Source organism: Pogona vitticeps, chromosome 1 (assembly GCF_051106095.1).
Source record: "Pogona vitticeps strain Pit_001003342236 chromosome 1, PviZW2.1, whole genome shotgun sequence".
Lineage (NCBI taxonomy): Eukaryota > Metazoa > Chordata > Lepidosauria > Squamata > Agamidae > Pogona > Pogona vitticeps.
In genome coordinates this window covers 227,151,097-227,158,729 of record NC_135783.1, presented here as the reverse complement: position 1 = coordinate 227,158,729, position 7,633 = coordinate 227,151,097, and the positions used below count along the sequence as shown (strand labels likewise).

Here is a 7,633-nt window from a genome sequence, read left to right as displayed (position 1 = left end):
GTCCAACACAACACATCATATACTTGCTTAGGAGCTCAGACAGGGAACCCACAAGGACTAGCTCACTCCCTCACACATGTATGGAGAAATATTATGTTCCCAATTGCTGTGACATCACAGGGCCCCACACCATGACTTCATAAAGACCCACCCCAGGCATTGGGTCCCAGATATAATGAGGGGATGGGGAAGATAATCCCAAGACAGCCCCTGACAAACAAGACAACACTTCAAAAACATTCCGGAAAAATTCTTATATTGGTTTTGGAAAAGAGGCTAAACAGGTATCCTCAGCAGAGACAAAGGCCTGTTTCAGCTCCAGCGGGATGCCTGCCTTCTGCTCCCTCGCGATGCCTGCCTTCTGCTCCCTCGCATCCCTCTGGGGAAGAGGCGGCTTTGGGCCCTGCAAGAGAAAGAGAGAGAGAAAAAACAACTAAGGGGCGAGGTCGTCCACTGCCATCAACGGGCTTCAACCCAGGCATATCCACCGACCAATGTTCTGGCAACTTCATCCCGAAGTTCCGCCTGCCAGAATCCACTGGCTTCCACCAGGAATATCCACCCATTCATCTCTTCCACTCCACTTCTGAACCCAGCCTCCGCCAGCTCCCAAATGCTTGGGTCACACTCACACCCTGGCAACATCCCCAAGGAATGTCAGCCAGCCCATTCACACAAACATTCATACACACACAGGCACAAACCAGCCACCCCCCGACACACACACACCTTCACTCCTCCAGCCATTCATACACACGCCTGGGCTTCCATCCAACAATATCCATCAAGCTTCCTCCAGATGGTTTCAGGAGGCTAACATCCACCACCGGCTTCATCCGCCAACCTCTGACAGCCTCCGCCTTGTGGCCTCCGCCAGCTTCCTCAGGGAGATTCCACCAGCTTCTGTCTGCCAACGTCCACCGACTCCCCCCGTCCCGGTCCATCACTGACATCAACCAGCTTCAAGCCATGGATCTCCGCCATCCTCGAGCTGCTAACTTGCAGGCCCCTTATCAAGTTGCTCTGCTTTCAGGAGAGAACTTGCCTTGGGCAGAAGGGCTGGGTCACATGCCGCTACTGCCGCTCTCTCTGCTGGACTGCCCTCTGGCCACTGGCCTCCCTTCTGGTCTCCTGCCCTGCCCAGCAAGCCCCTTTTATCTGCCAGCAGGGAGGTGGAGCCCCTGTGAGGTCACAAAGACCCAGGAGAAAAGGGGTTGGGTTCCCAAGGCAGCAGTAGCAGCTCCCTCAGGATTGGCTGAATCCTGAAGATGATGTCAAGAGTCCCTCTGATCATGTCATTCACCCACAAAAGCTTGCAGTTTGCATGAGTATTTTTTTTTTAAAATTAATTAGTGGATACCTGGCACCTTTTATATGTAGGTGCTTGCATACTGGTGTTTGCATAAGGTTTGAGTAACGTGCCCTGGCTAATTGAAAGGTGCCAAGGAGTGTCTGGGTCGCATGCCTGGTCGTGTGCCTGATTTGTATAACCAGGATGTACCCCAGCACTTCATCAATCAGCTGCAGGTAGCCATGGCAAGTTACTCTTATCTTATGGAAATGCCAATAGGATTCCAATTAAAATGTCTCTAAATAGAAAGTGGTTCCTTTCTGTCTCCCTTTCAGCATTGAGCATGTTACTGTGAAAGTACTGCAGACAGTTGGGAAGACATCTGTTTCTCTCAGGCTGGACATACAGTACGACCCCTGTATCCACTGGATCAGTAGCCACAGTTTCACTTATCCATAGCCTGAAATTTTGAAAACAATTAAAAGAAAAAGAAAAAAAACTAGAAATAGGTTTTTTTCACAAATGAAAATGAAAGAACTCTCTATGGCTCTCTCTCAAACTGAGAGAAATCAAGGCTTGCCTTGAACCACTAAACCACTAGGCCAGTGGTGGAGAATCTATGGCACGCGTGCCACAGCTGGCACACAGAGCTCTCTCTATGCGCACACGAGCCAGAAGTCGCCATAGAGAAATACTTATCCGTCCTCCAATTCCGGATTTCGTCACTCCCCTCTTGCTGGTGCAGTGGTCCAGCAGAGGGGTGCAATGGCGACCATTGCTGGTCTAGCCCAATGTGGGATTGGAGGACCAGTAAGTATTTATTTGTTAATACGGCCCATAGCAAAAAACAAACAAATAAGCATTTAACCCTTGCAGTGCAGGAGCAGTTGTTTTTTCTAAACTAAAACCTCAGCATTCAGGTCTTAATTGCAGTATTGGCACTCTCAAATAAATAAGTTGATTTTGTGTTGCAGTTTGGGCATTTGGGCTCAAAAAGGTTCACCATCACTGCACTAGGCCATGCTGATTTTATTCTGTATACCTATAGTCCATGTGAATATAATGGGGAAATAACTGTGCATTGGTGTAACACAGACCATGTGCTTGAAGCATCCAATTTAAATCAATTAAAAGCATCCTCTCCCTCTCCTGTTAGAGTCTAAGGCTCCCGGGGCACCCTTTTGTCCCGGGGACATCTTTAGGGCAGTGGTCTCCAAACTTGGGTCCCCAGATGCTTTTGGACTACAACTCCCAGAAATCCTGGCCAGCACAGCTAGTGGTGAAGGCTTCTGGGAGTTCCAGTCCAAGAATATCTTGGAAATCAGGGTTGGGAATTACGGTACGTTAGGAGCTTCAGGATGGGGTAGGAGAGCTTTATTGCCACCAGATTGCCATTGGCAGGATTGTGGCCACTGGTGGCAATCTAGCAACAATTAAAGGCTCTCCCCACCCCCCACCCCCAATGCCAAGACTCCCAAAGGCTTCCCTCAGGGAAAATGAAGTCCTAAAGAGTCTCGGAACCTAACAAGAGGTAGATGGAAAGCTTCAAATTAATTTAAATTAAATGCTTCTATAACCCGAAACAAGTCACACCAACAGTATTTTGCCAAGTAGAACGTAGTGCTGAATCTTAGATATCAGTCACTAAATTAGACATTCCAGTTTATTTTAGTAGTTAGAAAGGAGTAATAATACGGAAATACGAGTATGTCACACAAAAGGATCCATCCTACTCCATTCCATATTCTAGGTAGCCAGGTAAAGGCTAAAACAAGAGTTCAATATTACCTTTATTAGACTACAAAAATACAATAAAAATAAGTCAAGGCCCCTACCTTTTACATACCATTTTAGTAGTCCAATATAGGTATTATCCAATCTTCATCCTGGATTTTGCTTATAGAATGCATGTCTTTCTTCTTTGTTCAGACAGAGGCTGTCTTGCAAAAATACACGTAGGAGCAATAATTAAGTCAAATCGTAATTACTCTTCAATTGCAAAGTGTTTTCCCTTCTAAATTTGATAATAAAGTTTAATCTGTTTTCCAACAAGAGTCTTCTTCATTCTTATAATCTATGATATAAACACACAATACTGTAATGTCACAACGTATAACACACAATTGTGCTGTATTTTGAATCAGTTGCAGATTCAAAAGCGGTTCTGGGTGCCAGATGGGTGGTACAGAAATCAAATAAATCATCATCATCAATCATCATCATCAAGAAAATAACAGCTGAAATTATGTTGCAACTAGAGTGGGCCCACTGAATCACTGAGGATTTGGTGAGTCAACTCCTATGTAAGTTTCATTGATTCAATTGGCCTATTCTAGTTGTGATTTACTGCACTAAGCAACATAATTTTAGTCAATATTTCTAACTTCCTCCAGGGGTTTACATATGTCAGAAGTAAACAGCTACAGGTAATAGTGTTGCTTGGAATCCCATTTCCTTGTAATGAGGGCATAATTACATTAAATTATAGTTGCATCTTAACAAGGGACACCACCTGTTTGTTTTTAGGATAATTGTAATATTTTATTTACTTTTAACATTAAAGATCTGTAGCCTCACTAAATGGTAGAAAAGGAACCCTCACATGGTTCAAGGGTTGGTCCACCGTGTATTTTGTGAACTGCTTTGAATGTTGAGGTGCCAAGAGAGTAAACAGAAGTGAGTTTGTACCACTGGCCAGAGGCCTGTAACACTCCAAACAGCTTTTAAGGTAGTTAAAAATAATTGCTGTTACTTTGTTAGAGAAATAGGATACAAGTACTATATTTTGAGATGGGCACAAACCTTGGTATTCATGCTGGTTCGTAGGCACAGCACCACAGGTGTTGAGTGTTCCCTTGACTTGCCTCTCCAGCTGGATCCCCCACTCACCAGCTGTCAGGTACTCCTGTCCTCCTCCTCTTCAGGTGTTCAACCAATCTCCAGCAGGAGCACCAGCTTCCCTGCCCCACCTCCTTGGCTGATCACTCACTCAGACAAAGAGGCAGGACAAGCAAACCCATGCTCCTTCTGAGGACTGGCTGAACAGATGAAGAGGAGGAGAGGTGAATGCTCTGACTGATGAGTGGGTCATTGGCCAGGGAGGCAGAGGCACAGACGATTCAGCATGAACCCCCAAACCAAGGTTCATGCCCATGTCTAACTGTATTTCCTTTCAAAACTGTAACTGTAATGGAAATTGTTGGAGGTGGCCCTTGGAACTACCATTGTAACTAATTACTTTTGAAAAAAGCTTTCCAACATGGTCTGGAACAACCTCCTCCTCCTCATCTTAGAACTGCAGAGCTGGAAGGGACCCTACAGCCCATAGCACCCATGGAAATTACACCCAGGATCACCAATAAGTCACTGTGCTACCAGCTACATACAAAGGGAGGCAATGAATGAAATTTCATGGCAGGGAAACAAGCTCATCTGAGCTGCCCATGTGGGATTTCTATGCTATTGGTGGTATTTGCTCAATAATGAAGTGCTGAATCACATCATACTACATGTTCTCTTGTGGTGATAAAGACAAAGTGGTTGTTGACACAAGGTAAATATCTTTACATTTTCCCACTCTCTTTCAATTCTAATGGAGCTGGTCTAAGAGGTCTAAGATTCAGCATGAGGATTCTTCTCCGCTGTGCTACCCTATCCAGGTACAGTAGTTTCAGCCATTTGGCCAGCATATCCTCACAACAACTCTTCCATAAGTGTGTTTCACATGTGAGAACTGTTTCAGTAGAGTATCTGTAATAAACCCTTTTTGTAGTCCCTAACTAAAGTAGACCCATTGGATCAACTGAATTTACATAAGTGTTGAATCACTATTCAAGAGTTGATTTAGTGGGTCTAGGCTAGTTGAATTTAGATCACTGTACTTTGTCCGTGTAGCTGGCATTCAGGTAGCATATTTTACATGTACTGCATTGTTCTCTAAAACAAATGAAGAGGGCAAAATTTTTATTACAACCATTAAAAACATGTGATAGCAAGGCAACGGTTGCCTAGAACCTAAAGAACAGGAAGTAGAGAACAACACAGGAAGAATGGATGCAGGAGAATGGACTGAGGCTGAACCCGAGCAAGATGGAGGTCCTTCGGGTGGGTGGCCAATACATCAGTGGTTTGTGAAACTCCCTCTCTTTTTTGGGGGGTTTACTCTTACCACTAAGAGTGAGGTTCATAGTTTGGGTGTACATCTGGACCTGCCGTTCACCATGGAAACTCACGTGGCATCAGTGGTCCGTTCTGCACACTTCCATCTCTGGCATATTGCCCAGCTGCATCCCTATCTTGATGTAGCGGCACTCACCACTTTGGTCCATGCGTGTGTAGTCTCAAGATTAGACTACTGTAATGCACTCTACGCGGGGCTGCCTTTGAGACTGATGCGGAAACTCCAGATGATGCAGAATATGGCAGCAAGACTTCTTACAGGAGTGAAAAGATACCACCATATTTACTCCACCCTGGCCGCCTTGCATGGGCTGCCCATTCACTTCCGCATTGATTTCAAAGTCCTAACGATGACATATAAAGCCCTAAATGGTTTAGGACCTCAATATCTGGCAAAACGCCTCCTCTCACCCAGTTCTGCCAGAGTCAATCATTCCAGCCAAGCCAGGCGGCTGAAGGGCCTAACACCGAGGGATGTCCGGAAGGAAAGAACGAGGAACCGGTCCTTCTTAGCAGTGGCCCCTCACCTCTGGAACAATTTACTCGTGGAGATGCGCCTGGCTCCCTCTGGGTGTCTTCAGGAGTAAATTTAAGACCTGGTCATTTGGGCAGGCTTTCCCTCCTGCCGTATCTTAAATTCTATAATTTCGCCATCTCAGATTTATTTACATATATGCTTATTGACCTAACTATTTTTAAATTTGTAATGCCGCCCAGAGTAGACCTTTGGTCTAGATGGGTGGGGTAGAAATCTAATAAAATAAAATAATAAATAATTTTAAAAAGAATCACAAATCTAGAACTAGAAGTACCACCACTAAAAAAGCCATTTCCCCAATGGCCATAAACTTAATCACTGTAGTCAGGAGAAGGGCCTGTGGTCTGGACAGATCTGCACTTAATGAGTAGGTTCATCTGGGAGAATGTGGTATTGCTTACAGTTTTAAAGGTGAAAGATCCACACTTTGTATTGAACTCAGAACAAGCTTCCCTCCAGTGGAGACCTTTGCAACTCTACCAAACATCCAATGACATTCTTCGCTGTCTGCTCTGGTTAACAACTTGGCTGCCGCATCCTACACTCGTCGTCTAGTCGTTTAGTCGTGTCCGGCTCTTTGTGACCCCATGGACCACAGCACGCCAGGCCCTCCTATCTTCCACTGCCTCCCGGAGTTCTGTCAATTTCATGTTGGTTGCTTCGCAGACACTGTCCAGCCATCTCATCCTCTGTCGTCCCCTTCTCCTCTTGCCCTCACACTTTCCTAATATCAAGGTCTTTTCCAGGGAGTCTTCTCTTCTCATGAGATGGCCAAAGTATTGTAGCCTCAGCTTCAGGATCTGTCCTTCCAGTGAGCACTCAGGGTTGATTTCCTTTAGAATGGATAGGTTTGTTCTCCTTGCAGTCCAGGGGACTCTCAAGAGCCTCCCCCAGCACCACAGTTCAAAGGCATCAATTCTTCGGCAGTCTGCTTTCTTTATGGTCCAGCTCTCACTTCCATACATCACAACAGGAAAAACCATAGCTTTGACTATTCGGACTTTTGTTGGCAAGGTGATATCTCTGCTTTTTAAGATGCTGTCATCGCTTTCCTCCCCCAAAGCAGGCGTCTTTTAATTTCGTGGCTGCTGTCTCCATCTGCAGTGATCATGGAGCCCAAGAAAGTAAAATCTGTCACTGCCTCCATATCTTCCCCTTCTATTTGCCAGGAGGTGATGGGACCAGTGGCCATCATCTTAGTTTTTTTGATGTTGAGTTTCAGGCCATTTTTTGAACTCTCCTCTTTCACCCTCATTACAAGGTTCTTTAATTCCTCCTCATTTTCTGCCATCAGAGTGCTTTCATCTGCATATCTGAGGTTGTTGATATTTCTTTCGGCAATCTTAGTTCCAGCTTGGGATTCCTCCAGTCCGGCCTTCCGCATGATGTATTCTGCATATAAGTTAAATAAGCCGGGGGACAATATACAGCCTTGTCGTACTCCTTTCCCAATTTTGAACCAATCAGTTGTTCCATATCCAGTTCTCACTGTTGCTTCCTGTCCCACATATAGGTTTCTCAGGAGATACACAAGGTGGTCAGGCACTCCCATTTCTTTAAGGACTTGCCATAGTTTGATGTGGTCCACACAGTCAAAGGCCTTCCATAGTCAATGAAGCAGAAGT

At 45.2% G+C, this 7,633-nt stretch overlaps 1 long non-coding RNA gene across 1 annotated transcript in view; it reads right to left on the bottom strand.

The window, feature by feature from the left end:
• Nucleotides 1–304: 304 nt before the first annotated feature.
• Nucleotides 305–7,633, bottom strand: part of LOC140702865 (uncharacterized) — a 34,330-nt gene continuing 27,001 nt past the window's right edge. The window contains exons 2-3 of the long non-coding RNA XR_012082133.2: nucleotides 3,138–3,227; nucleotides 305–403 (exon numbers count right to left, since the gene is read on the bottom strand). This is a non-coding gene — a long non-coding RNA (uncharacterized LOC140702865). The remainder of the gene's footprint in view (nucleotides 404–3,137; nucleotides 3,228–7,633) is intronic.